Source organism: Pelodiscus sinensis, chromosome 1, assembly GCF_049634645.1.
Source record: "Pelodiscus sinensis isolate JC-2024 chromosome 1, ASM4963464v1, whole genome shotgun sequence".
NCBI classification, from domain to species: Eukaryota; Metazoa; Chordata; order Testudines; family Trionychidae; genus Pelodiscus; species Pelodiscus sinensis.
The window spans coordinates 193,451,546-193,478,984 of NC_134711.1; the positions used below are offsets into that span (position 1 = coordinate 193,451,546).

Below are 27,439 nucleotides of genomic sequence, written 5' to 3' on the forward strand. Positions count from 1 at the left end.
GGTATCTTACCAATTGGCCTTATTCCACCAGGCAATCAGCAATGACTCAAGGGCTACGTCTAGACTGGCATGATTTTCCGCAAATGCTTTTAATGGAAAAGTTTTTCCGTTAAAAGCATTTGCGGAAAAGAGCGCCTAGATCAGCATGGACGCTTTTCCGCAAAAGCACTTTTTGCGGAAAAGCGTCCGTGCCAATCTAGATGCGGTTTTGCGCAGGAAAGCCCCGATCGCCATTTTCATCATCGGGGCTTTTTTGCGCAAAACAGTTTTTAGCTGTCTACACTGGCCCTCTTGCAAAAAACATTTCTGGAAAAAGGACTTTTGCCCGAACGGGATCATCAAAGCATTTGCACAAGAAGCACTGATTTTGGATAGTAGAACATCAGTGCTTTTGCGCAAAATCAAGCGGCCAGTGTAGACAGCTGGCAAGTTTTTGCGCAAAAGTGGCCGCTTTTGCGCAAAAACTTGCCAGTCTAGACGCAGCCCAGGTCTTTTCAGCTCTTTTAGAAGTGTAGAGGAGGAAAGTACAAACCAGGAATAGTCGACACTGAATAATTTAATCATTTAATTTGTAACAGATCTACGACCAGACTATAATTCTGGGTAGATGACCATCAGGAAAATACAAAGGTAAGACTCATAGTACTTTTTTCTTATATGCCGGATAATTGATCCATAGATCCTTTTTGGTCACATGGATGCTTAATAGAACTAAGATAATTTGAAACAAAGAATTAATTTGGTGAAGTTCACCTCTGTTTCTGCTTTTAAATGGTCCTGAACTAGATCATGAGGGTTTTGAATTCATTCATTAATCAAAATTTGCTGGATATTTTAAAATATTTTAATCTCAAAGTGCTATGGAGTTGCATATGGGGCTCCTCCTTAGTGGGAGGACAGGAAAACCTGTCAGTTCATTGAGTCCTGTCATGCCTGTCTTGGGATGGCTGATTGTTTTTAATTACACAAACATCCATTCTATTTGCTTATTATTAGGGCTGGACAACTTGCTGCTCCTACTCTACAGTGGCGACCAGCAGAGCTATGTGCAGAATGGTACAAAGTGCCATGGCAAAGGCCCCAGGCTGGTCTTGGAGAATGCCAAAACAATTGCAAGGCCTGGATAAAACACGCTGTAGTGTGACCGAGGGAGGACTGGCAGATGATGACCTTTCATTAAACTGAACAAAGAAGTTGCCCTTCCAGGAGTGCTAATCCTGCAGAACCAGCCCTGAAACTGCATTGAAGATGATGGCTTTCCACAGGTGTAAGTGAGAGCACAGTTTCACTTACTGTACTATTAATGAAGACTAAGCTAGAAAGAACCCAGCTTGATTTTCAAGTGAATTTGCGTAGGAGTCATGAAAAACACAGAGGGCAAAATCTTGGTATTACCTCAAGTCATTGGTAGTTTTGCCCTCGATGAGAACAAAACCAGGATTTCATTCACTGTCTTTTATGTGCAAACTAAGGAAATTATTGGCCTGATCTAATTTACAATGATTTTACTGGGAATTGGATTGGGCCCTGGATCTGTGAGACTATAAAAATGGAACACTACAGTGCCTCTTTCGGAGAGCCACTTTTCAGAGTGGAATCACACTTGCACTATCTCCATGGCAAAATTACAGTGAAACAAATGCAGGTTTCTTGTTTCACTGTAGGATCAAACTGAAGGAGGAACAAGATGCTGAGAGAACTAATTCTAGTGCTATTTACAACACCGGAAGAAAGCAAAGGGAATGCAAATTGTTTGTACAATGTGCATATACATTTTAAAATTTGCAAGAAAGTAGAAATTGTTCATAAAAACAAAAATTTGTGAAAAGATAAGAAAAAAGTTATATATAATAATTGTACACCTATCACATTTTAAACCAGTCTTTTTACTCTCCCAAAATTCAGTCTGTGTTTCACGAGATGTGACTGGAATATTGGATAGACACAGCAGCAAATACTTCTCATATGATAATCACCATTTGTTTGATATGGTAATATTTTTCAGCACCTTATTTTTATCTATGAGCAATAGTGAATTAGTTGAATGAGAATCTACACTCAATACAGACAGGCTTTGAAGAATTAGAAATAAAAATACAAGGAGCCTGACAAATCTCTCTTAGAACTGATATATCATAGATACCACACTCCTTTAGAGTGATGCTAGCCAGCAACACTTTACAATTGTATATTTAACCTTTCACCCTGGGTTCTTTTTTTTACCATATACAAAATGTGCTGCATGCGGTATATGGCCCTATGAGGTTAAAAGGTTAATTGAGAGCAAGCATAGTCCCTTGCTCATTTAACCATCCCCTTCCACGCAAAAAAACCCAACAAAAAACCTAACCGAAAAAAAACCCCAGTCTGCTGCCCTCCTTTTTAAAGCATCGTGTCTGACTTTGCTTGTAAGATATGGCTTTCGATGTGGTATATTTTATAGCTCTCAGGATTAAAAGGTCTTCTTGGTTCCCTCTCTCTTTTTTGGAGCACTAATCTAGGTGTGCAAAGGGAACAAAGGGAGAGGCTATAGAAAACATGTGGAGCTGCTCTTACCAAACATCTATGTTCTGTGGCATTTTGACTGTACAGGGCAAGCAAGCAGGAAGCCTCAGGAGACACTAAGTAATATACTCTGCATTGCAAGCCTATCAGCTGCATTTGTAAAGAGCAGGTATAGGTCCGATCAGAGCCTGCTGCTAGCATGTGTACAGGGAGTGGGCATCATACCTGGCCAGGTCTTCAAGCTGAAGTGACAGTCCCAGCCCCCATTGTCAGGTACAGAGCCCCACAGCCTCGGCACATACCTGGTTCTTGTGGAGCTCTACTGTGGGTGGGAAGAGAAGAAGCTCTGTGTGCTCTTCTTCTCTCCAACCTTGTACCTTGAGGAGTTGACTGGAGATGTAGTGAAATGGTAGCATCACAGAAAGCAACAGCTGAAGGCTGGGAAGGCAAGGGATACCTCATAGACTATTTAAAATTCTTTATCTTATAGTTTCTGGTGGTATAAATGGGTGCTACTCCATGAATGTATACCTTTCACCCATATACCCCAGCAGAGAATTTAGCTTTTCTCTGTTATTCTTAAAGAGGACAGATTTTCAAAAGTTCAATAATTCAGCCATTTTTGAGTCCTCACTAAGGTCTTGATCCTATAAGGAGCTTCAAGCAGACAGATGGTGGCACCTGATTGATTTCAGTGTGGTAGTGCACAGGCACAAGGGTCCGGGATCAGGACCTTATTCTGCATAAAAGATATCCATGAAAGAGCAGTTTTCCTATGTCATATTGTGAGAATGCATGTCTTCCTTATTCAGTCTCCAGACCTGCAGCAAGTACTACAGCTATATACCATGAACTTAAGTTTTATTTTATGATAGGACTGAAGGAACTTAATATAATTGAGACTGCAGCTGATTAATCTAATCATAGCTGTCCTACTGATACCATGTGCTCCCTGCATCAATTTGACCCAGCTACCTCAATCACATGTGAAAAAAGCTGACACAATCCCCAGTGTCGACAACGCTAGGTCAATGGGAAAAAAAATTCTATCAACTAGTTACTGGTTCTTAGGGAGGTGGATGACCTTAGCCAACAAAACACCTCCCACCCAGATAGATAATGTCTACACTGAAGCACTACTGCAGCTGTGCTACTGTAGTGTTTCACTAGTAGCCCAGTCCTCAGTTTTTCCTATAGGTCACCAGGGTTCTCTTGTAAATCTGCATGGCCTAAGAGGTGACCCTACATATTGGACATATTGTTATCACCAAAGGAAATTAGGGTATGTCTATACTACAGCGTTATTTTGAAATATCTTATTTCGAAATAGTTATTTCGAAATAGCTTATTTTGAAATAACACATCTAGACTCAAAACACATTTTGAAATAGCTGAATCACATTTAAGGCTGTCCGGAACCAGTTCTGGCAGGGCATCAGGTCAGGCGTTACCTTGTGTGGGTGCTGCCTGAGGCTATGTGAGACCTGTTCTTAAAGAGACCCCCCAAGACAGCCAGTCCTAAGGTTTCCCTGCTTGCTTGCCTACCTCACTGACGGACAGCAAAGCATTTTTTTTCTCTGCATGCTCTGGTTGCCCTCACTCAGGACACCACAGCACTCGGCACCATGGAGCTGGAGCTGCCCCTGGGCACTCTGGTGCTTCTCCTGGACATATTGCTGCAAGCCTGGCAGCACATTCTGCAGGCAATAACAGTCTCCCTGGTGTGCCCCACTGGGGCTTGTGCCTCATTCCTCCCTCACGTCCTTCCACTTACCCCTCCCTAAGCCCCCTTCCTGCTGAACAATAACAGACATGTGTTCATTACATAAAGCCTCTTTATTGAACAAAACCGGGGTGGGGGGAATGAAACTGAGGTGAGACTGGGGAAAGAAGGTGGGAAAAGGGAGGGGGAAACCTGGGAGGAGGGAGCCAGCAGGAGAGGCAAGGGAAGGAAGGGGGAGGAGCAGCTCAGGGCTCAGGGTTGGGGGTCTCACCGGCCCAACTGTCTCCCAGCACTGCGGGTGCGGGGACCTCTGAATCCCTAGGGGCATGGGGATGGTAGGGAGGAAGAAGCAGGAGTGGGAGAAGGAGTAGGAGGAGGAACGGTAGCTGGGGAGGCTTCAGGGGCTGAAGCAACAGTAGGCAGCAAGCTCTGCCCCAGGGTCGATGACCACCTGGGGGGCATGGACCATCCTGCCCCGCAGGATGTGGTCCATGGCATCAAAATAGGGGCAGAGGTCTGGGTATGCCCCTGGTGGGGAGCTACCCCATGTGGCCCTGGCATACGCCTGCCACAGCTCCTTTATTTTCATATGAACCTGCTCCTGGGTTCATATATGGCATTTGGTGGCCAGGCTGCCAGCCATCCGCCTGTAGATGGTTGCGTTCCTCCATTTATTGTGGAGATCATGGACGTTGGAGGCATCCCCCCCAAACCTGAATTACATCCCTGATCTCCGCACTGGACCAGGCAGGTGCCCGCCTTTTGTGGCCCCTGGCAGGCTCCTGGGAGCTGGCAGACTGGTTCTGGGGAGCGGTGGAGGGCTGGCTGGGACTGGCTGCCTGGCTCATGCTGGGGCCACTTGGTCACAGGCAGTGACTGCTGGCTCTGGGCTGGCAGGCTTGGAGCTGGCACAGGCACTGTGGCCAGAGTTTACCCCTTAAGGGCTCAAGGGAGGGGGGGAGGGAGAGGAGTTTTCTTGGTTATGCCCAGAGTGGCCACTAGGGCACCTGGGAAGTGCTGGAGACCCCCTATTTTGAAATAAGCATCTACACAGCGCTTATTTCGAAATAGCAATTTCGAAATTGGCACTATTCTTCGTGGAATGAGGTTTACCAATTTTGAAATAAGCCGTCCGCTATTTCGATTTAATTTTGTAATAGCAGTTTGGCTGTGTAGATGCTGGTAAAGTTATTTTGAAATACCTTTGCTGTGTAGACATACCCTTACTGGCTTTATAGATCATCTGCACTTTCAAGCTATGTAAACATCATATATGACCACTAATACAGAATTCTAGGGATGTGCATCTCTTTGGATCCCTTAAAAGGTTGCTACTCATAAGTAGAGAGAGTACCCTTAATTAATTAAAATACCCGCCACTTGTTTCTTCCTCAGAAGCCAGACATCCCCTGAATTTGAACAGGATTTTTCAAAATAGAAAAGAGCTATGTGATATTGCACAATATCTCTTTGTTTTACATCCCATCTTATGTGTTTTTCTTATAGCTTTTATGCACAATTTCAGTCCAAGACAAAAAGTTGATTAGCATTCTCAAAATCCTGTTCCATTGTGTGCAAGTACTGCTACCACAGGACAGACCCAATAAACAAAAAACATTGTGGACCTCACAGTTCATGGATATACCCTGGATAGAGCAAAAGTAAACATGGATGATATAGATCAGTAAAGAAAGCCAAACATCTTAGGAGTCTCAGTTAACATAGATGCTGTTTCTAATAAAGTCCTTTCATCCAGTTGATGGAGGTGCTATATAAAACTCCCTTTGGGGTACAGCAGAATTCCTTTTACATTTCTGGCAACATCTCTGCGCTCAAGTGGTGAAATTCATATTCAGGATTATGTAACAACTGTTTCTTGCTCTCATTTTTTGGGCTTTCATTTTGTGGGGATTATGCAGCTATTGTACTTCATTTAATGCTGCATAGAGAAAATACAAGGGCAGCTCCTCAGCTAGTTTATACCTGAGTCACTCCATTGAAGTGAGTGGAGCTTCACTGATGTACACCAGCTGAGATACTGGGCTTGTGCAAAGTACTGATGTACCTGAAGGAAATATGAAACTGACAGATAAATTAATCCTCCAGTGTAGCTATCCTTCAGACTCCATATTGGATCTCTGTCAAAAATGGCTTAAATCAAATGGGGCCTAAATATCTTAGGCTATGCTACACTACAGAGATTTTTCCGAAAAATAGCAGTCCCTCTGAAAAAACTTCACTTACGTCCACACTGCAATCACGGTCTTTTGAGAAAAAATTGAAAGACAGAGGGGATTTTCTGACATTGGTAAACCTCTTTCTACGAGAAAGAAGCCTTTTTTCTGAAAGAGCTCTTTCAGAAAAAGGCCTGTGTGGTTGGAGAAGAGGGAGTTCTTTTGAAAGAAAAGGAAAGAAGAAAGAGCTCAGGTGCCCTGGTGGCCACTCCATCCATAGTAATTACAGCATAAATGCGAGATAGCATCCATTCAGTGCTGGCAGTTTGGACGCTCTCTTTCGGAAGAAGTTTTTTCGGAAGATCTCTTCCAGAAAAGCTTATTCTGAAAGAAACCTGCAGTCTAGATGTAGCCTTAATGAAAACTGTAAGGCTATGTCTACACTGCAGACTTCTTGCGCAAGAACTGTTTTGTGCAAGAGTTCTTGTGCAAAAGGTCTTCCACAAGAGCGCGTCCACACTACCACGTGCTTTTGCGCAAGAGCATCCATGGCAGTGTGGATGTTGTCTTGCTCAAGAAAGCTCCGATGGCCATTTTAGCCATAGGGCTTCTTGCACAAGAAATTCATGTTACCTGTCTACACTGCCTTCTTGTGGAAGAGCTCTTGCGCAAGAGGGCTTATTCCTCGTGGGGAGAGAAATAACTCTTCCAGAAGAAGCCCTGTTTTCTGATGGTGTACTGTAAATTTACTTATGCAAGAACGCACGTGCAGTGTAGACGCTCTGCAAGTTTTTGTGCAAGAACAAGTGTTCTTGCGCAAAAAGCCTGCAGTGTAGACATAGCCTAAGTCAGGCCATTCAGTTTTAATAAAAGAATAATATAAATTGCAGATAAAAAAAATCCTATTAGGTCATCTTTTCCCTCTCCTTTTACCACAGTTCTTTTCCCAATTACACACACACACATAAATATTACAGTACAATAATCAGTATATAATAAAATATGCATTGGGTAAAATAGTATGCATTATACATGTTTAATAATCAATTACTTTTCATTAAAATCCCAGAATTGTATGGTAATTCCATTTATATCACATTTCACATAAAGGCATAGTCGTATGTGTAAAATAAAAAAAATTGAAAATACTTTAATACTGTTCAATGGTAATAGTCCAGCATATGTTAACTTGGGTTCGCCACTTATTTGTGTCCTTCAGGATCTCTAGCTACAGTAATTCACAAAAGCTAATGGTATGTAGAAAAACATGTTTGTTTTTTCACCAATTCTCAGACTAATGGTGGTGGCCAATCTATTCTATTTTAATTAATTGTACCAGAATTCTGAAGACATACAATCCTGTTAGAACACTTGGCCTCCTGAAATTTCATCTTATTACAGGTTGAACCTTCTGCTGGACCATAGATGTTGCTGGACCAGAGAGCCCCAGTGGCAGAGATTGCCAGCGGCTGGGAACGGAGCCAGCCAGCAGTGCCCGCAGAAACTCACTGGAGCAGCAGAGCCCATGAGGAAGTGGGGCCAGTGGGACACGGAGTCCATGGAACCAGCAGGGCCAGGTGCAGTAGAGCTCAGTGGGGAAGCCTGATCTCCCCTGGTCCGGCAAACTCTCTTGTCCAGGACCAGTCAGGTCCTGAGGATGCTGGACCAGGGAGGTCCAACCTGTACTAAGATCTTGTGAGTTAATCAAGTCATAACACAATGGGAGCAGATAATTAACATATCATGGTAACTAGCTTGGCAAGACTCAAAAGGCTCCTTGTATTTTTATTTCTAGTTCTTCGCAGCCTGTCTGTATTCAATGCTGATTAGTCTAGCGGAGTGCAATCAGAACATATGCTTAAAACTGCAAAATAAAATCAAGCTGATGGGAAAATCCATTTGATTTCTGAGGCCTTAGGTCTTGGTGCATTCTCTTCTTTCTTCTTTAGGACTTGAGTGAAATACAGTTAATACTAACTTCAAAGTGACGTGCAAAGGTTTATTTTTTTAAATTGGCCCTTTATCCCTTTTTGCCTCTAATGTATAAAAAAGGTCAGAAAGACTTTGCAGATTTTTTCTGCTTGCTTTTACCTTAGAAATATCAGGAAATGTTAGATCTAGTCTTCCTTGGTTTTACTGGAGGAACCTCAAGGTCTAAAGAAACAGGGATTTTTTTCTGTCTGTGAACTCTCTGACATATTATTGGAAAGGATGCCAGTTTTGACTCTTTTACAATGGCTACTTTTGTCCAAAATATTAAGTAGTAATTTAAACTCAATATATGTCCACTATAAAGAAAAGAAATTGAGATGTTATTCAGTGTGAAAGACTTTATGAAAATAGCAAATGATAAAGTGTACCGGAAGGAAATAACTTGAAATTTTTGAACATGTAAATTATGGCCAGGCCAGATACTATACATCCTAGATTAACAGAAGTAGAAGTAGAAAACAAACTCATTGTATGGTTGAAAATTATTTTTGGAATGTCATGGAAAACTAGGCAAATAATGGAAGGCCAAAGCTAAGCAGATGTAATACCAATTTGAAAAAAAGGAAAGAAAAGAAAAAGAGGGACATGTGATTGTGGCAATTGCCACAATAAAAATTGAATTTCTATTCCAGTAAATTAATAGATCAAATGTTAAGCAAAAAATAATTTCAAATCTAGAGAATAATAGAATATTGAACAATGAGAATCATGGGTTTATGAAGAATACACTTTAACAAAGTAATTTGATTACTCAAGTACAGAGTTAATAGGTAGCTCCCCGCTTGCTCTCAGAGAGAAGCAATCAGCTGCTGATCTTTACCAGTGGCAAACTACTTGTTCTCCTGCACCAACTCAGCTGTGCTGGCTGGTACTTTGAGGGGCAGAATCAAGTCTCTGTCCTATCTGTGTGCCTATGTACCTATTCTCTCTCCACCTGCATGGAGTATGTAGTGGACTTTCCAAACCTGTTGTGCTCCATGTGCTTGGACGGGTGAATTTGAGCAGGCCTGGAAAAGGAGAGAGGGGGAAGAGGATATAATTGCCCATGAGCCTGTGCAATTTAAAAGGGCCTGGTGGTTCCCAGCCTCATCAGTGGTAGTCAGGATCCCCAAACCCTTTTGCCTGGGCAGGTCACAGGACTTCTAGCTGCATGCAAGGTGGTACTGGTGGCAATGAAGGCAGACGGGCAGTCATGTGGAAGTCCTGGCCATGCCTTGAAGAGTGTGCCCAGCAGTGTAACTGGCAGCTTGCTGGGCACCAACCAGTGCAGGTGTAGCACCACCCTAATATCAGGGGGTATGTCTACACTACCCTGCTAGTTTGAACTAGCGGGGGTAATGTAGTCATCCGCAGTTGCAAATGAAGCCCGGGATTTGAATTTCCCGGGCTTCATTTGCATGAAGCCGGCCGGCGCCATTTTTAAATGCCGGCTAGTTCGAACCCCGTGCCGTGCGGCTACACGTGGCACGGAGTAGCTACTTCGGATTAGGCTTCTAATCCGAACTAGCTGTACTCCTTGTGGAACGAGGAGTACAGCTAGTTCGGATTAGGAAGCCTAATCCGAACTAGCTACTCCGTGCCGCGTGTAGCCGCGCGGCACGGGGTTCGAACTAGCCGGCATTTAAAAATGGCGCCGGCTGGCTTCATGCAAATGAAGCCTGGGAAATTCAAATCCCGGGCTTCATTTGCAATTGCGGATGACTACATTACCCCCGCTAGTTTGAACTAGCGGGGTAGCATAGACATATCCAGGCAGACTGAGTCCACATGGGCGTGGCTTGTCTATGGATGGGGGCTCACTGACTGTTCTGCCTGGCAGCCAGAATTGCTATTGGCAGGTCTGATTGGGGGAATGTAGAAAATGTATCTTATTTAGTTTCATAAGAGCGTGAAAGAAATAACAAATCCAGGCCATCATCTTTGCCGTAAAAGACTGGATGAAAGAAAATCATGAAATCTCCCTCTGAACATTAATTCATATCTGGCTGCAAACTTGCTAAAGCACCATAAACAACAGGAGAACACTGTCTGCTGTAGAAAAATGTCACAGGCAATTGACTCTTCTATAAAGTTTGTGCAACATCCTTCCCTTCACGGATGATAGAATTAGCCTGGTTCACATGAAACTCATTTCTGAATTTGAGACGGTGTAATTTACTTGATGTTACCCTGGTTCCCTCAGCATCCCAATCCATCTCTACTTGCACTTACCCATCTTACTGTATTTTCATATGCTGTACCTGTACAGCTACTATTTTAAAACACAAACATATGTCATAATAATAACAAAACAACACATTATTCTCAAAGGCAGTACACTCATTCACACTCACCTGGATCTCTGCAAACTCATATCTAGGCCTATAATTTGATTTTCAAAAATGCAAAATTCATACCTGTGCTCTGAGACTTACCTACAGGTAAAGATTTTGTCTAAACTGAATCATTGCTGCACATACCATTTTCCCCTTTTTCCGCAAGATCAGTATACCTCCTTTTTTGGGGCATAAGGATCTTGTGGAAAAAGGTTTTTTTGTGCAAAAAGAAAATGTCCACACTGCTTGCTTTTGTGCAAAAACCCCTAGCACAAAAATGGATTGGCAGAAAATAGGCAAATAAGATTGCGACTCATGCAAACGAGTCCCTCATTAGCATATTTTTTGCCGAGAAAACTCATAGCGTAGACGTAGCCTCAGTCTATTAATGCCACTATGTAGGTAGCCTCAAGTAATTGTTATTGCTGGCTGTTTGTTATTTCTTTTGGGGCTTACCATTCTCAGTTTAGAGCAATTGGAAAAGTAAGGGCCCCATAGACAATCAGAGGGGCAAAGCCATCATTGGGGATAGAATGCTCCTCAGAAGAGTGAGTTTTCAGGAGCTTTTTAAGTACAGTGAATGAGGGTGTTTTTCTCCCTTTAGTGGAAAGATTGTTCTAGCAGGGTAGGGAACCTTTTTTAGGGTGGGGGCTGCTGACCCACAGAAAAATTAGTCAGGGGCTGCATACAAATGAGAAGCAAGGAAAAAAACACCCCCGAACAAATCCTCACTGACGTGGCCCCCAACTGAGAAGGAGAAAGACACTCCCCACATTCTCCTCAGACACCAGAGCCTTAGGGGGACCCAGGAGAGTAGAGGAGAGCCAGTGCAGGCTCCCCAATGTGGGGGAAGGCTCTGAGCCTCAGAGACCAGATCCAGGCAAGCCAGGGACTGCATCCGGCCCCGGGGCCTTAGGTTCCCCAGCCCTGTTCTAGGGGCAGCGCTGTTCCAGCATGCCAGATCTAGTTAAATTACAAAGGGATGAAAACAATCAAGATGAGAAGCTAGGGCAGGCATGTCAAACCAAGAAAAGGCCTGGGATGAGACAAGGGCCAAGTCTACCTGATTTTTAGTAGCTCAGGTGATGATGTTGTGGTCACTTCTCTTAATATTACCCAGCTGTACATTCAATGAAGTATATTTTAATAGCTTCTCATCAGTGGTTCCTTCCTTATCCATTGTGCCTTGTTGTGCCATCTTCAGAGCCTGAAGCATTCCTTTTCCTTCTGTGTTTCTTGAAGGGATGTATAGCTTCAGATCCAGTCCCCATTGCGCCTTATCTTTCCTAGATTAGTTCCCTCAGTCTCTTACTGCTTGCCTTACATACTAATCACCATATCATTTTGAGCAACCCTTCTTTGTAACTTCTCAGCATGCCCTATATCACTATTAAACTGCAGGGACCAGACCTGTATGTGGTATTGTCTGTGCTGTTGCACAAGAGCTATATAGAATGGGAGTATTATTATGCCTATCTATACTCAAATAATGCTGATTGCAATGGCATTATTCATACACAGATGACTATCTTCTAGCATACGCCAGTCTGTCTTGAACTCCCTTCATGAGGACGTGTGCAGAGCAAAATTGAAAAAAAGTCAAGCATTAGAGAGAAAAACTGCCTCTTTGGTGATTTTAGTACTCACCTGGTGCATGTTCATTTTCTCTCTGAGACTCTATCAGCACCCCAGTGGGGAAAATCTCTTCGGATACATCTACACAGAAGCATTATTTCAGAATAGCTGATTTTTTTCCCGAAATAACATAGTCCACGTCTACACACAAGCAGTTATTTTGACATAATGTTGAAATACTGTCAAGCTGGAGGACTTCTTACTCTGATTCCTGTAACCCTCATTGTACGAGGAGTAAGGGAAGTCAGAGGAAGAGTGCTTTATTTCTAAATACGTGCTGTATAGACATGTCCAAATTTGAAATACGATATTTCGACTTAAGCTACGCAATTAGTGTAGCTCAAATTGCATAGATTTTTTCCAGTTTAGTGCTGCTGTGTAGATGTACCCTTATTGTCTGATCCTGGTCCATACTTCTTGGTCTACTGACTCCCAGAGAAGCAGCCTTTGACCCTTCTCCAGGATTACAGACTCAAAAGATGGCTCACTGCCCACAGTTTTTTGTTTGAAACTGTAATCTTTTTTCCCCTCTGAAAGCATTGATAGACGAGTAGCGAGTGTGCCTTGCCTGACAATGTACCAGCTGGATGGGGTGTAAGGCTGTTCAGAAATGTTTCTCATTGGCCTGGTGACTTGCTGCTTCTCTGGTGAAAGCAGTCAAGATCCAAGATATGACATTTTTTTTATCAGTGTCAAAGGAGATACAAATCTTTTACAAAAACAAAAAACAGGACTATGTAGCACTTTAAAGACTAACAAGATGGTTTATTACTACATAGTCCTGTATTTTGTTTCAGCTACACCAGACTAACATGGCTACATTTCTATCACTAAATCTTTTACTAGTGGCTCATTAAGTAAAGTGTATTCTTAACCAAGAAGTGAATTCCCCACAGATCTATTTATATGGGATACAGAGTTTAAGAGCATGTAACCTATCTCCAAGTGGTTTGTATATCTAAAAACAGCCCTTTTGACTGTGATTGATAAATCTGTGCATGTCTGGGGCCAAATTCTCTGCTGGCATAATTCTACTATAGACCTGGTCAAGTTCAAAATAGCTGTAAGCTTGCAAAGGCATGCCACAGCCAGCAGGTTATTCAGACCACTTGCCCCCATGGAGATTAGGCACAAGAGTGGGGGGAGGACACACCAGGCTTGACTGACAGCGAATTCATCCCTCTCTGTTCTCCTCTTATTCCTCATTCTCCATGGAGGCAAGTGAAAGCGAGCCCTTCAAACTTACAGCTTCGCTTTGGACTTGGCAGGTCTAGTATTGGCATTGGGACAGAGTTAGAGGCAGGCATGCCTATGCAAACATTAATTTAGATTGAAATGCAGATGACTTTCTTTTTTTGCTTCGTCCAGGATAGAGGCCCATTCCAAAAGTAACAGGAGCACCACATTCTCCATACATTTCAGGAAAGCGAATACTGTAATCAGGATTGTGTGGATGAAAAATACAATCTGTCTAAAGCAAATATGCACCCAAACGCTGATTATTATTAAAATGTTACCGTATTCCTTATACAATGTTAAGACGTGTCTGATGCGTTCAGTATAGATTATAGACCTTTTTCACCAGTGCATTACTTTGGCTTTCACCCAGTGGAACTCTACTGAAATCAACACCATGGTGAATAGCTCCAATACATTAATGATTCACATATCTAGACTTGCCAACATTTTTTAAGGATCCCTCTAAAATTGCAGCACTCTTGGATAATCAACTAAGAAAACTGAGATCTGTTGACAAAAATTAGGCAATTGACTTGTTTTCTGATCCCTTATATGTGAGGGAATTGTTTGGAGCTGGAATTTATCCACCGCAATTCCAAATCAAGGAGACACTGAGGATTTTTGCTATTTTTCATTCCTCCATTCTTACACAGTTGGAATGGCCTTTATTTTTATAGGATCAGTCATGAGTCACCTAAGGCACCAGCACAGGAGAATTCAGAGGCCCTGGTGTCTCACTGTGCATGGAGTTGGCAGGGAAAGCAGCCACTCTGGCAAGCTGCTTTCCTTCCTGTGCAGGAGGGAAGGCAGGTATGGGGAATGGGTAGAATTTTGATTCTGTTCCTATCTGCACCAGCCAGCACCATTTGGCCAGCAGAAGCCAGGGAGAATGCAATGTCAGGCAAAGGGCTAGGCCAGATTTCTTCCCCTCAGAGTTACAATCTGGTTCCTGTGCTGCTCTTGGAGGAGTGTAACTATTTTTTTTTGCAAGGTGCCATCCATCTCTATCAGAACAAATCACACTTGCCTTTTCTACTGCTCAATTTGACACTGGGCCTCCTGGTAAAGCTCATGTGTGGCTGAGTTTGTCAGCAATGGGCCAAGATGCCCTATCACAGTATGAAGGATATAGACACAAAGGGTAAGAAGCACAGCATTCAAAATGCATTATTAGTAGTATTTTTTGTGTTAGCTCAAACCTCATTAACTACAAGGCTTCCATAGCTCTGTGCAGCTGAGCAGCTGGTCAGCAACCAACATCCAGGAACGAATGCATGTGTATGTTTTGCATGTGAGCACACATGCATAGAACTGGATGCTGATTCTTTGGCCTCACAGCTTTAACTGACATGCTGCGTTTTTCCTTCTTTACTCTTATCTTCTCTCTGCCTTGCCCAGCCCCTGCCCCAGTAGTGAAAGGCTCCTGGGGCAGTGTTGTGAACTCCACCCAGCAAGAAGTCATCAGGGGAAACCTGATGTCACTAGAATTTGCTACGTAACCTACATGAGGGAACATTTAGTCAGATGTAACAAGGAATGTCCCTCTCACACAGGTGGGGGAGGTTCTCTCTCCCCTCAATGAGTGAAAGGCATCCAGGGCAATGCCTGAGTGAGGGAGTCTGCCCTTCGTGAGAATAAGTGGAGACTGGGCAGGCTCCGGAGTGTGGGGTTCAGGGCAAGGTTTGTGTGAGACAGTGTCCCCTCTCCAGCGAGGGAGAGTCTCTGAGGGAGTGAACCCATTAAGGGGGTGGGTGGAAGGCCGAAGAAGGCCAGAAGGCTGAGGTGCCCAAAGGGGCCAGTTCTCTCAGGCCTTGGGAGGCAGAGGCTGAGATGCCGTCTCCTCAGCTCCACCTCTACTGTGCCCATGTGGTCGAGTTCCCCCAGCCTAGACTCCTCCTTCTCCTCTTGATTGTGGCCTTGCCAGGCCTGACAGGAGAATGCTGCTTTGTTCAACCACCGGAGCATGTGGCAACTCTTTTGATGCCACTGTTGGGCAGTGTTGCTGATTTAGTGATTTTTACTTTCCCTAGAAGGGAAATAAATGCCAAAGCACCTAGTGGTCACAGTGACATTCAGAGAAAGAAGTCACCAACTTATTACTGGCAGCCCTTGGCCCTGAGTGGGAGAGGGTGAGAGGGGATGGTATCCAAACTGGAGACAGCAAACTTGCTGACCTAGGGGAAGGAGGTCTGAGCAACAGCAACCAGAGACAATGGTGCACAGGGGAGGCTGGCTTGCAGTTGCCTTCTAGGGAAAGTAAAAAGTCGCTAAATCAGCAACATTGCCCAACAGTGGCGTCAAAACAGTGTCCTTCAGCAAAGGAGGAAGCTTGTTGAGCACAGCTTCCTACCAACTTGATTAGAAGGGGATGTCATCATGGTAATGGACAGAGGGTTCTCCTCCTTCCCATGCACCTAACAGGAAGGGTAATCTTTGCCATGTTCCAATTCCCATGGCACTGGAAGTAAAAACAATGGGCCACCATGAACTGAACCCTGTTATACTCTCTATGCCTGCCACAGCGAGAAGTGCAAATGAACACCTGATTCGCATCAGGTAATCGCTGACTGAACTTACCTGAAAGGGCAGCACTTGCAGGTCTCATTTATTTAACAGCAACCAAAGGAAGTTTTAGTGTGTTAAGTGTCTTGGCTCTATTAAGCTGTGGCTAGTGCTCCTGGCCATCTCTTGCAGCATAGCAGGTCTGTGCTGTAGGCCCGATGGGGGATGCTTTCAATCATCAGGCTCCAGGGTATGGATGGTGGCTGTTGAGCACAGAATGCATGCAGTGGCTTTGCAAACACCATGGTAACCGTTAAAGAAAGCTGCAGCTGGGTGTTATTGGTTACTGGATATTGTGGAGTTTCTGTTTGTTTGTCACTTTTCTTCCAGGAGCTCCCCTACGGCAAAGTGTATTCCTTTATAATCCAGTGACTGAGAAGTGACTGGCCACACTAAGGCATGGGACCTCATGCTTAAATCTGCTTTTAAAATCCCATTTAGTTAATTGTTGCTGTGGCCAAGGAATGCATCTGTTTGTTAATGAGATCCAAGTGTAAGACAATAAGACACTATATCAGCCGTCACACACAACTAGCCAATCTGCCCTTGCTCATTCAGTCACCTTCACCCATGGCTGATTTGTTGGTTTTTTTCCTTTTTATACAACATTTGTATTTGCCCAGGGAGGGGCTGCAGTCATCTTTCCTGTAGAGTGGGCTGAGGCAAATAGGATGACATTCAATAAGGACAAATGCATAGTACGCCATTTAGGAAAGAACAATCAGTTGCACACATACAAAATGGGAAATGACTGTCTAGGAAGGAGTACTGCGGAAAGGGATTTGGGGGTCATAGTGGATCACAAGTTAAATATGAGTCAACAGTGTGACACTGAGGGTATGTCTACACTACAAAGTTAGTTCGAACTAACTTAGTTCGAATTAGTTAATTCGAACTAAGCTAGTTCGAACTAACGCATCTAGAACTAAAAACTAGTTCGAACTAGCGTTTTGCTAGTTCGAACTAGTAAGTCCACATTGAGTGGACTCTGAACAGGGCTTAAGGATGGCCGGAAGCAGTGCTGGCAGGGCATAAAAGGAGGACTTAGAGCATGGAGATGCTGTCTCAGGCTAGCCGAGGGCTGCGCTTAAAGGGTCCCGACCCCCACCCCGGACACACAGTTCTCAGGGGTGCCCCGCTTGCAAAGAAGTTCTGGCTTGGAGTGCCCTGAGTGCCCACACTGGGCACATCACACCACTCGGCCATCAGCCCGGCTGCACTTGCCGCAGGCTGCCATCTGGGGAGAGGGAGTAATTGGGGGGCTGCAGGAGAGCTTCCACCCTCAGAAGCCCACAGAGCCAGCCCAGTCCTCCCCATTGGGGGCTCGTACCCCATTCCTCCCTCACCTCCTTCCACTTACCCTTCCCTAGCCCCCCTTCTTATTGATGTACAAAATAAAGATAACGTTTCTTCCAACATTGACTCTGTCTTTATTGAAAAAAACTGGGGGAGACTGGGAAAAGGAGGTGGGAGAGGGGAAGAGAAAGGCTGGGAGAGGGGAGGGCAACTAACATGATCAGGGGTTGGGAACAGGTCCCAGATGAAGAAAGGCTACAGAGACTGGGACTGTTCAGCTTAGAAAAGAGGAGACGGAGGGGGGACAGGATAGAGGTCTCTAAAAGCAGGGGTTGGGTGGAGAGTGTGCATTCAGAAAAGTTCTTCCTGAGTTCCCATAAAGAAGGACTAGAGGACACCAAAGGAAAGGACTGGGTAGCAGGCTTGAAACTAGTAAGAGAAAGTTGTTGTTCTTGACAAAGCAAATAGTTAACCTGTGGAACTCCTTGCTGCAGGAGGCTGTGAAGGCTACAACTAGAACAGAGTTTAAAGGGAAGTGAGATAAAGTGATGGAGGTTGGGTCAATGGAGTCCTATTAGCCAGAGGGTAGGAGTGGTGTCCCTGCCCAAAGTTTGTGGAAGGCTGGAGAGGGATGGCACGAGACAAATGGCTTGGTCATTGTCTTCGGTCCATCCCCTCCAGGGTCCCTAGGGTTGGCCGCTGTCGGCAGACAGGCTACTGGGCTAGATGGACCTTTGGTCTGACCCAGTACGGCCATTGTAAGCTCAGGGCTCAGTGTCGGGGGTCTCAGTGGACCCCCTTGATTTTCATGCACACCTGGTCCTGGGTGGCCAGGCTGGCAGCTCTCCTGCCCTAGACGGCCACTTTCCTGTGCCTAGTGCGGAGATCGTGGACGAGGTCCACGATGTCCGCACTAGCCCAGGAAGGTGCCCGCCTCTTGCGGTCCAGGGCAAGCTCCCGGGAGCCGCCAGCCTGGTCCCGGCAAGAGGGGGTGGGCTGGGGGGCATCGGGTGGGTGGCTCTGTGCCGTGCCAGGTGCAGGGTCTGCTAGCTGGGTGCTGGCAGGCTTGCACCTGGCACGGGCACCGTAGCCAGCCCGTGCCCCTTTAAGGGGTCCGGGGCTGGGAGGGGGGCATAGAGTTTCCCTGGTGTTGGCCAGAGTGGCCACCAGGGAAACCTGGGGAGGGCTAGCCTCCCACTAGTTCGAACTAAAGGGCTACACAGCCCTTAGTTCGAACTAGCTAGTTCGAACTAGGCGTTAGTCCTCGTAAAATGGAAACTAGCGGAGCGCTAGTGTAGCACCTATTAAAGTTCGAACTAACGTCCGTTAGTTCGAACTAACTTTGTAGTGTAGACATACCCTGATGCAAAAAAAAAGGCAAACATCATTCTGGCATGTATTAACAGGAGTGCTATAAGCAACACATAAGAAATAATTAATTTTTCCATTCTACTCTGTGCTGATTAGGCTACAACTGGAGTGCTGTGTCAATCGTAGGTGCCACATTTCAGGAAAGATGTGGGCAAATTGATGAAAGTCTGAAGAAGAGCAACAAAATGATTAACATGACCTACAAGAGAAGACTGAAAAAAAAATAGGTTTATTTAGTCTGGAGAAGAGAAGACTGAGACGGGACATGATAAAAGCTTTCAAGTATCTAAAAGGAGACAGGAGAAAAAGTACTTTCCTTAACCTCTGAAAATAGGACACGAAGCAAGGGGCTTAAATTGCAACAAGGGCAGTTTAGATTGGACAGTAGAAAATCTTTATGTCAGGGTGGTTAAGATCTGGAATAATTTGCCCAGGGAGGTTGTGGAATCTCCATCATTGGAGACTTTTAAGGGCAGGTTAGACAAACACCCTGTCAGGAATAGTCTAGATAATACTTAGTCTTGCCATGAGTGCAGGATACTGGATTTTCAAGGTCCCTTCCAGTCTTCTGATTCTATGATAAACGGAACTAGAAAAAGAGAATTGTCACGAGAGACCTACAGTGGCATGGAACAAGAGGGCTCAGTTGTGCAGAGGTCTGCCTGCCTGCTCTTAAACATGATATCGGCAGTTGTGCATTCCTTGAAGCTCCTAGGTTGACATCTTTCTGCTGTGCCTGCCACTGCTTTACCAGGTGAGCTAAAGTCTTTATGTTCAAACACCTTTGGACCTCTCTGCACCATTTTAGGTCCTGGTGCAGAGGGCTCCTCTAATTTCCCATTCATACAATAGAAGAATATTGCAAAAAACCAAAATATATTTTAAAATAGACCGTAGGCGTGTAAAGCAAAACCAGTGTACATTCCTTAATTCATGCCAAGGGAGGGAGAATGCAATGGACTATTTCATAATCTGCCACCCATGTTTTATCCTTGGCGACAGCTAAATTCTTTAAATTTTTCAGAAGAACTGTGTGCATTTACCATGCTGGTGACTCTTCAGGGTATGCAGAAGATGCATAACAAGACTTTTATGTGGTGTCCATCTTAACTTAAAATGTGGTGAGAGACAGCTTACTAGACACTTGTGCAGCATACATGGTCAAGGTGAATAAAGAGACAATCTTTGGTAGTGCCACAGCCAATGCTCTGATTTCCCATCAGGTTGGGTCACATATATATTTGTAGTGAGGCAGGTTGCCCCCTGCCCCCAACCCAGAAGGGAAAGACCATCCCAATATACCCTAGTAGGCAAGGCCAGGTCAATCTTATTCTGCCCCCAGAAAGCAGAGAGGTGGGGCCAGACATACAAGGACTGGAGCTAAGAGTTCAGTTGGGCCCCAGACGCCTTCCCCAAGCTCCTGAGGTGAGAGGTTGCTACACATCTTAAGGAAGTGGAGGACTGGCCAGATGGCAGGACCACTGACAACCCCAGACTCAGAACAACAGCAGGCCCTATTGGAGGCTTCATTCCCTGAAGAGCCAAAGGAGCTGGTACTGAGCCAGATATGCCCAGAGGGGGAACTGGGAAGTAGCCCAGGGGTAGCCAACCCTGGTCTGGCTGAAGCAATGCCAGTGAACAAGTCAGCAAGGGTACATCTACACTACAGCGCTAATTCGAACTAACGGATCCAGACTAAAAAACTAGTTCAAATTAGCATTTTGCTAATTCGAACTAGCATGTCCACATTAAGTGGACCCTGAACCAGGCTTAAGGATGGCCGGAAGCAGTGCTGGCAGGGCATCAGAGGAGGACTTACAGCGTTGAGATGCTGTCTCAGGCTAGCCGAGGGCTGTGCTTAAAGGGTCCCGACCCCCACCCCGGACAGACAGTTCTCAGGGGTGCCCCGCTTGCAAAGCAGTCCTGGCTTGGAGTGCCCAGACTACCCACACTGGGCACATCACAGCACTCGGCCATCAGCCCGGCTGCACTTGCCGCAGGCTGCCATCTGGGAGAGGGGGCAATTGGGGGGCTGCAGGAGAGCTTCCACCCCCAGAAGCCCGCAGAGCCAGCCCAGTCCTCCCCATCGGGGGCTCGTGCCCCATTCCTCCCTCACCTCCTTCCACTTACCCTTCCCTAGCCCCTCTTCTTGATGTACAAAATAAAGATAATGTGTCTTCCAAAATGGAATCTGTCTTTATTGAACAAAACTGGGGGAGACTGGGAGGCTGGGAGAGGGGAGGGCAACTAAAATGATCAGGGGTTGGGAACAGGTCCTATATGAAGAGAGGCTAAAGAGACTGGGACTTCTCAGCTTAGAAAAGAGGAGACGGAGGGGGGACAGGATAGAGGTCTCTAAAAGCAGGAGTTGGGTGGAGAGGGTGCATACAGAAAAGTTCTTCATTAGTTCCCATAAAGAAGGACTAGAGGACACCAAAGGAAAGGAATGGGTAGCAGGCTTCAAACTAGTAACAGAAAGTTGTTCTTCAGAAAGCAAAGAGTCAACCTGTGGAACTCCTTGCTGCAGGAGGCTGTGAAGGCTAGAACTAGAACAGAGTTTAAAGGGAAGTGAGATCAAGTCATGGAGGTTGGGTCCATGGAGTGGTATTAGCCAGGGGGTAGGAGTGGTGTCCCTGCCCAAGGTTTGTGGAAGGCTAGAGAGGGATGGCACGAGTCAAATGGCTTGGTCACTGTCTTCGGTCCATCCCCTCCAGGGTCCCTAGGGTTGGCCGCTGTCGGCAGACAGGCTACTGGGCTACATGGACCTTTGGTCTGACCCAGGACAGCCATTGTAAGCTCAGGGCTCAGGGTCGGGGGTCTCAGTGGACCCCCTTGATTTTCATGCACTCCTGCTCCTGGGTGGTCAGGCTGGCAGCTCTCCTGCCCTAGACGGCCACCTTCCTGTGCCTAGTGCAGAGATCGTGGACGAGGTCCACGATGTCTGCACTAGCCCAGGCGGGTGCCCGTCTCTTGCGGTCCCGGGCAAGCTCCTGGGAGCCGCCAGCCTGGTCCCGGGAAGAGGGGGAGGGCTGGGGGGCATCGGGTGGGTGGCTCGATCCGTGCCAGGTGCAGGGTCTGCTGGCTGGGTGCTGGCAGGCTTGCACCTGGCACGGGCACCGTAGCCAGCCAGTGCCCCTTTAAGGGGTCTGGGGCCGGGAGGGGGGCAGACGAGTTTCCCTGGGCTAGCCTCCCACTAGTTCGAATTAAGGGTCTACACAGCCCTTAATTCGAACTAGTAAGTTCGAACTAGGCTTAATCCTCGTGGAATGAGGATTACCTAGTTCGAACTAAGCGCTCCGTTAGTTCGAATTAAATTCGAACTAACGGAGCGCTAGTGTAGTGCCTATGAAAGTTAGTTCGAACTAACTTTGTAGTGTAGACATACCCCAAGTTGTGTTCAGGATCCCTGCTGACCAGTGGCAGCCAGGGTCTGCTACTGTTGGGGCCCTGGGTTGCGACACAGTAGAGTAGGTGGGCCTGCATCTGCCCCCACCCTAATCTGTGGGGGACAGTCTCCCCCCTGTTTTGGGGCAAAACACCCATGTTTATTGGCTCTTTGCCAGACCTAGGAGACCCAACTGCTGCTCAACTTGAATCTAGGCCTTAGCCCTCTGAACTCTTTGTTGCTCTGCCCCGAATTAGGGCCTGGGCATCATGACTGCTTGCTTGGCCTGAGCACCAGCCTCAGCTCCTGACCTGTTTGTTGCTCTACCCCAAAGTATGATCTGGGCCACTGCACAATTACATGCATTTTCTTTTCTTCTCCTTTCATATTTAGTGTTGGAAGGAAGTGCGCGCATGTGTGTGTGTGATTTGGCAAATAGAAGCTGCGTGTTGTTAACCTGCCTCCAGTTCATTAAAGCACTCAAGGATATGCTTAACTTAAACATATGTTTAAATGGTTTCTGGAATAGGGATGCTTTCCTGACTAAGGGCCTCTGTTACTTGTCTTTGATAAGATTACTGGGTAGCTTGCCAGTTTGGCTATTTCAAACATGCCATATCACTTATGTTTATCCAGACATGTGTAATATTACATATTATGAGAGATTTTTTTTATAGGGAATTAGGATAATAAGCTGCAATTTGCAGACACCACAGTTTATAAGGGCATTATCTTAATACAGTGTAACCTGTGAAAATTGTGTGTGTAGATTGGTAACTTTTACCTGTAACACAGGTAGAAGTATAACAAAACAAATCTGCCTTTGTTTATCCTTATAGACTAGCAGACTTCTTGCTGTTTATTTCACTTAACGTTTTGCATATTCAGAATATTATGTATTCATATAAAAAGTTTTGGTGGTGACAGTGGGGCCGATAGCCCGCACAGGCCCTGAGATAAGGTATGAAGGGGTAGCTCTGTGCCCCCAAAAGGGGCTGGGCTCAGGATGGAAAGGGTGGGGCCAAGGGCAGTCCATTCTTTCTGCTATCCAAATGGCCGTGTCCCCTCTAGCCCTCAGAACCACATGGAGCGTCCGGCACAGCACTCTGGAAGTAATTAAAAGGGGCCCAGACCTCTGACTGTCACTGGTTCCACTGCGGCAGCAGTGGCGAACAGAAGCTCCAGACCCCTTTGAATCGCCAGGCCCTGGGACAATTGCCCCCTTTGCTCCCCCAGTCCCACCCATTGGCGGGCCTGGATGGTGGTGTTCTGTTTTTATTTTTAGCTTGTAACTTCTTGTCCTGTCTGAATGGCTCTGTATGGAATGTCCATGGCCCTTTGCTGAGCAATTCAACAAATATATTGAATTACAATATGAATCATGGGGTTTTTTTTATATAGTTTTCACATTCCACTAGACAATTTACCGTTTGATAATACTGCTGTCTTTGCTTTCTATTTGTATTTTCAGCAAGCTGCTAAATAGTTTAAACTATGTCAGATCATCCTGGTCTCTCTGTAGTAGTCTTATTATAAGCCCCCAAGGAAATACATTCTGAAAACCAGGTTTGGCTCAGACTTGATGTTAAATCTAGGTTATAATAAAAACAACCTTGCTTTTTAAATAATTAAAGTGTAACTTATATTTGCTCTTTATTTGTCATGTATGATAGAAATTTTGAGTTAAAAGAAAGCTGCAGAGATGTTTTCATGCAGGTAATGTGTAGTCAAATCAGTTTGCTGCAATGAATTCATAGCCATGGGCAACAGGATAAAAATATAAATGAATAAAAAGATGTAAATAGTAATGTTTTACTTTTGCAAATGAAACTTTTTGTCTTTTCCCAGTAAGGATACCATTGAATATTATGGAAGGTGTATCTTACTGATGCCTTTTAATTTTTTAAACAAATAAATGACATCTATAATTGTATCCTTGCTAAAATGCAAAAGTAAACAATTCATAAATAGATCTAGGAATTATGGTTAAATGTCTATTTTATCCATCACAAACATATAAAAACCTAAAACAAACAAACAATAATAATAATTAAGCAACCACATATACTATCCTTTTGAATCAGTTGCTCACTTGAAATAATCTTCTTATATTGATTGAGACTATTTTGAGTCTCTTACTTGTAACAAGAGATTATCTAATAACTGTAGTCTTTTGTACATGTGTATATTCCATGCTATATTTCCAATACTGTTGCTATGATTTTGCTTATGGTGGCAAGTCCTAAGAAGGAGGTAGATTGGTTGATATCTAGTATCTGTTGGTGCTGTCTAATTGAAATATCACTTACTTAATCTTCAAATGTCAAAAGAAAATGCCAAGCTGGTCTGATAATGACAGTTTGACATTGCACGCTTGAGAATTCGGGATTCAATAATACACTTCCGGGGTTTTTCTCTTGCAAAATAGTTAATTCTCAGAACCCCAGGAACAAGATGAGCCATTCTGAAGTTGCCTGCGGGCATTTTTGCAGCAAATTTCAAGCCTGAACGGCATGAAATGGGAAATCTGAGAAAAGTGGACAAATGAAATACATTAGCTTGGAATTTTGTCTTGTGAGGAAATCTGGATTTGGGTAATGTAATTTACAAGAAAAATCAGAGAACAGAAGATGGCATTGAAACATAGTTAGGACCTGGACAATTTCCTAACATGCAAAAATAATTCTGATTTCAGATGAAATCTCCTGCATCAACTCTGGAGCCCAGCACCAGAAAAAATAAACAATAGGTAGGTTGGGCTTCCCAGCAAAAAGGACTAAAAAAGTAATAGTCTACTGGAAAAAGTAGTGGACTTCTCATGGTTGAAATATCCCCATTAATGGTTACTGACAGTGTGCTTTAATCTAATTTAGATGTGTCTGTTGTATTCTTCTGTGCACAGCATGCAATAAGGGAGAGAAGGAGAAGTTAGCCTCTCTTTTTATTTAGTCTAGGGGGAAGCTGAAATGGGAAAAGAAATGATGTGGTTGGACGCACAGACCAAGATTTTAAAAAATAGATGCGCAAAATTAGTCCCTTGAGTCCATATTTAGAAAACTAAGTAAGGGTATGTCTACACTGCAACAGCTGTTATTTCGAATTAACTTCAATAGCGTCTATACATGCAAACCGCTATTTTGAAATTAATTCAAAATAGCGGAGCGCTTAATTCGAATTTGGTAAATCTCATTCTACGAGGAGTAATGCCAAATTCGAAATAGCTAATTCAAAATAAGTGCTGTGTAGACACGTAATTCGAATTAGCTGGCCTCCAGCCCTTCCCAGTTTCCCCTGGTGGCCACTCTGGGCCAAAACCAGGAAAACTCCTCTCCTCTCCCCCAGCCCTGGAGCCCTTAAAGGGGTAGACTCTGACCAGACTGCATGTGCCAGATCCAGGCCTGCCAGCAGTCTCTGCCCCTCACCCAGTGGCCCCATAATGAGCCAGGCAACCAGTGCCAGCCAGCCGTCCCCTGCCCAATCCCCCAGGGGCCAGCCAGGGTCCGTAGATGGTGCGTGCCCACCTGGACTGGTGCGGAGATCATGGACCTCATAGAGGTGTGGGGGAAGGCCCCCAATGTCCATGATCTCCACACAAGGTGGAGGACCGCACTGTCTATGGCCCCATAGCGGCCACCATGGCCTAGAAAGGCCACAGGCGCACCCAGGAGCAGGTGCGCCTGAAAATTAAAGACCTGGGTTTACCAGGGCCACCGGGGCGGTGCCACAGCAGGGGCTGACACCTGCCCCTACTTCCCCCCCCTTGACCGCATCCTGTGGGGCAGGACAGTCAGGGCCACCCTGGGGGGCAACAAGCCGGGACCAGAGGGCCCTGACCCAGGTGCAGCAGAGGGGCCAGCATGGAGGGTGCCACTCCAGCAGGACCCCCGAGCTGTTCTGGCACCGGAGTCAGCAGGGTCATTGGGGAGGCCACACCAGGTACGTGCCATCACTGTCCTCTATCCGAGAGGGGGGCAGGGAGGGAGACCAGGGACCGTGCACGTGGGCCATGCCTCCCACGGATCACGCAGCCACCTGTGCACGTGCGGGCACGTGCCGTGCCACCCTTGAGCGGGTGGCTCCAGCTGCGTGCCACACGGGGGCCGTGGTCAGATAGCCACACACGTGTATGAAAAGATCTGACATGCTCCCAACCCTGAGGACCCAGCAGGATGCCTTCCCTTCACATGCCCCTCTACACAGAGGCAGCGGACATCTTCCCTCCCCCCCTCCTCGGCCGCACTATACATGGCACAGGGGGCATGGGTGCAGTCTTGGGGCAGCTCCCACTCCCGGGGAGAGCCAGACATCCTGACCATGGCCTCTGTGCAAGCATGTCAGCTCTGACGGTGCAGGGCACGGTCATCCTCACCTCGCAGAGGGTGCTGGGCATCATCCACTGAGTCCCCAGGGAGAACTGACCACTCCCCTTCTTTCTCCACAGCCGCATCAGCTGCACGTGCAGGGCGCACCACCCCATCTGGGACATGCTCCAGCACCCGAGGGCTCCACAGGACCACCGCAACACAGCAGGGGTACCGAGAGCAGGACCTGGGGGCCCTGCGAGCCCTGCACTGCACCATCCAGGGCTGGGTGCAGGAGGACCTGCAGCTCTGCTGGGAGCAGCTTGCCCAGGACCATGCCATGTGCTCACATCTGCAGGCCCTGATGCAGAGGGTGCTGCCCCGTGCCACCCCAGCGCCTGCTGCCCCCCCCAGCTACTGTTCCTCTTCCCATCTTCCCACTCCTGCCCCCCTCCCACCACTCCCTCCTCAACCTCCTCACCCTCCTCCCCATCCACCCAGGGATGCCGAGGCCCCCACATCCGCCATGCTGGGAGACATGTGGCCCAACAAGACCTCCACCCCTGAGTGCTGAGCTCCCCCTCCCCCTTTCTCCCCTTGCTTCCCCCTTCCAGCTCCCTTCTCCCAGTTTTCCCCCTCCCCTCTTCCATCCTCTCTCCTACCGTCTCCCACCTCCTTTCCCCAGTCTCCCCAGAGGTTCATCCCCCCCCACCATTTTGTTAAATAAACACAGTTTCTATTTTTGAAAAAAGTATATTTTATTTGACATCAGGAAGGGGGGCTAGGGAAAGGTAAGTGGAAGGATGTGAGGGAGGACTGGGGCACGAGCCCCCGGTAGGGAGGACTGGGGTGGCTCTGAGGGTTCCTTGGGGTGGATGCTCTCCCGCAGGGCCTCCTGGATCTGGACAGCCCTCTGATGGACTCCCTGGATGGCAGCCTGC

The 27,439-nt window shown here is 46.0% G+C and overlaps 1 long non-coding RNA gene across 1 annotated transcript; it reads left to right on the plus strand.

Moving 5' to 3' along the window:
- Positions 1-301: 301 nt before the first annotated feature.
- LOC142826986 (uncharacterized) lies at positions 302-27,214 on the plus strand. Its single transcript, XR_012901302.1, has 5 exons — positions 302-630; positions 997-1,267; positions 7,804-7,979; positions 24,893-24,946; positions 26,639-27,214. It is a non-coding gene; the product is annotated as an uncharacterized LOC142826986 (long non-coding RNA).
- Positions 27,215-27,439: the final 225 nt, after the last annotated feature.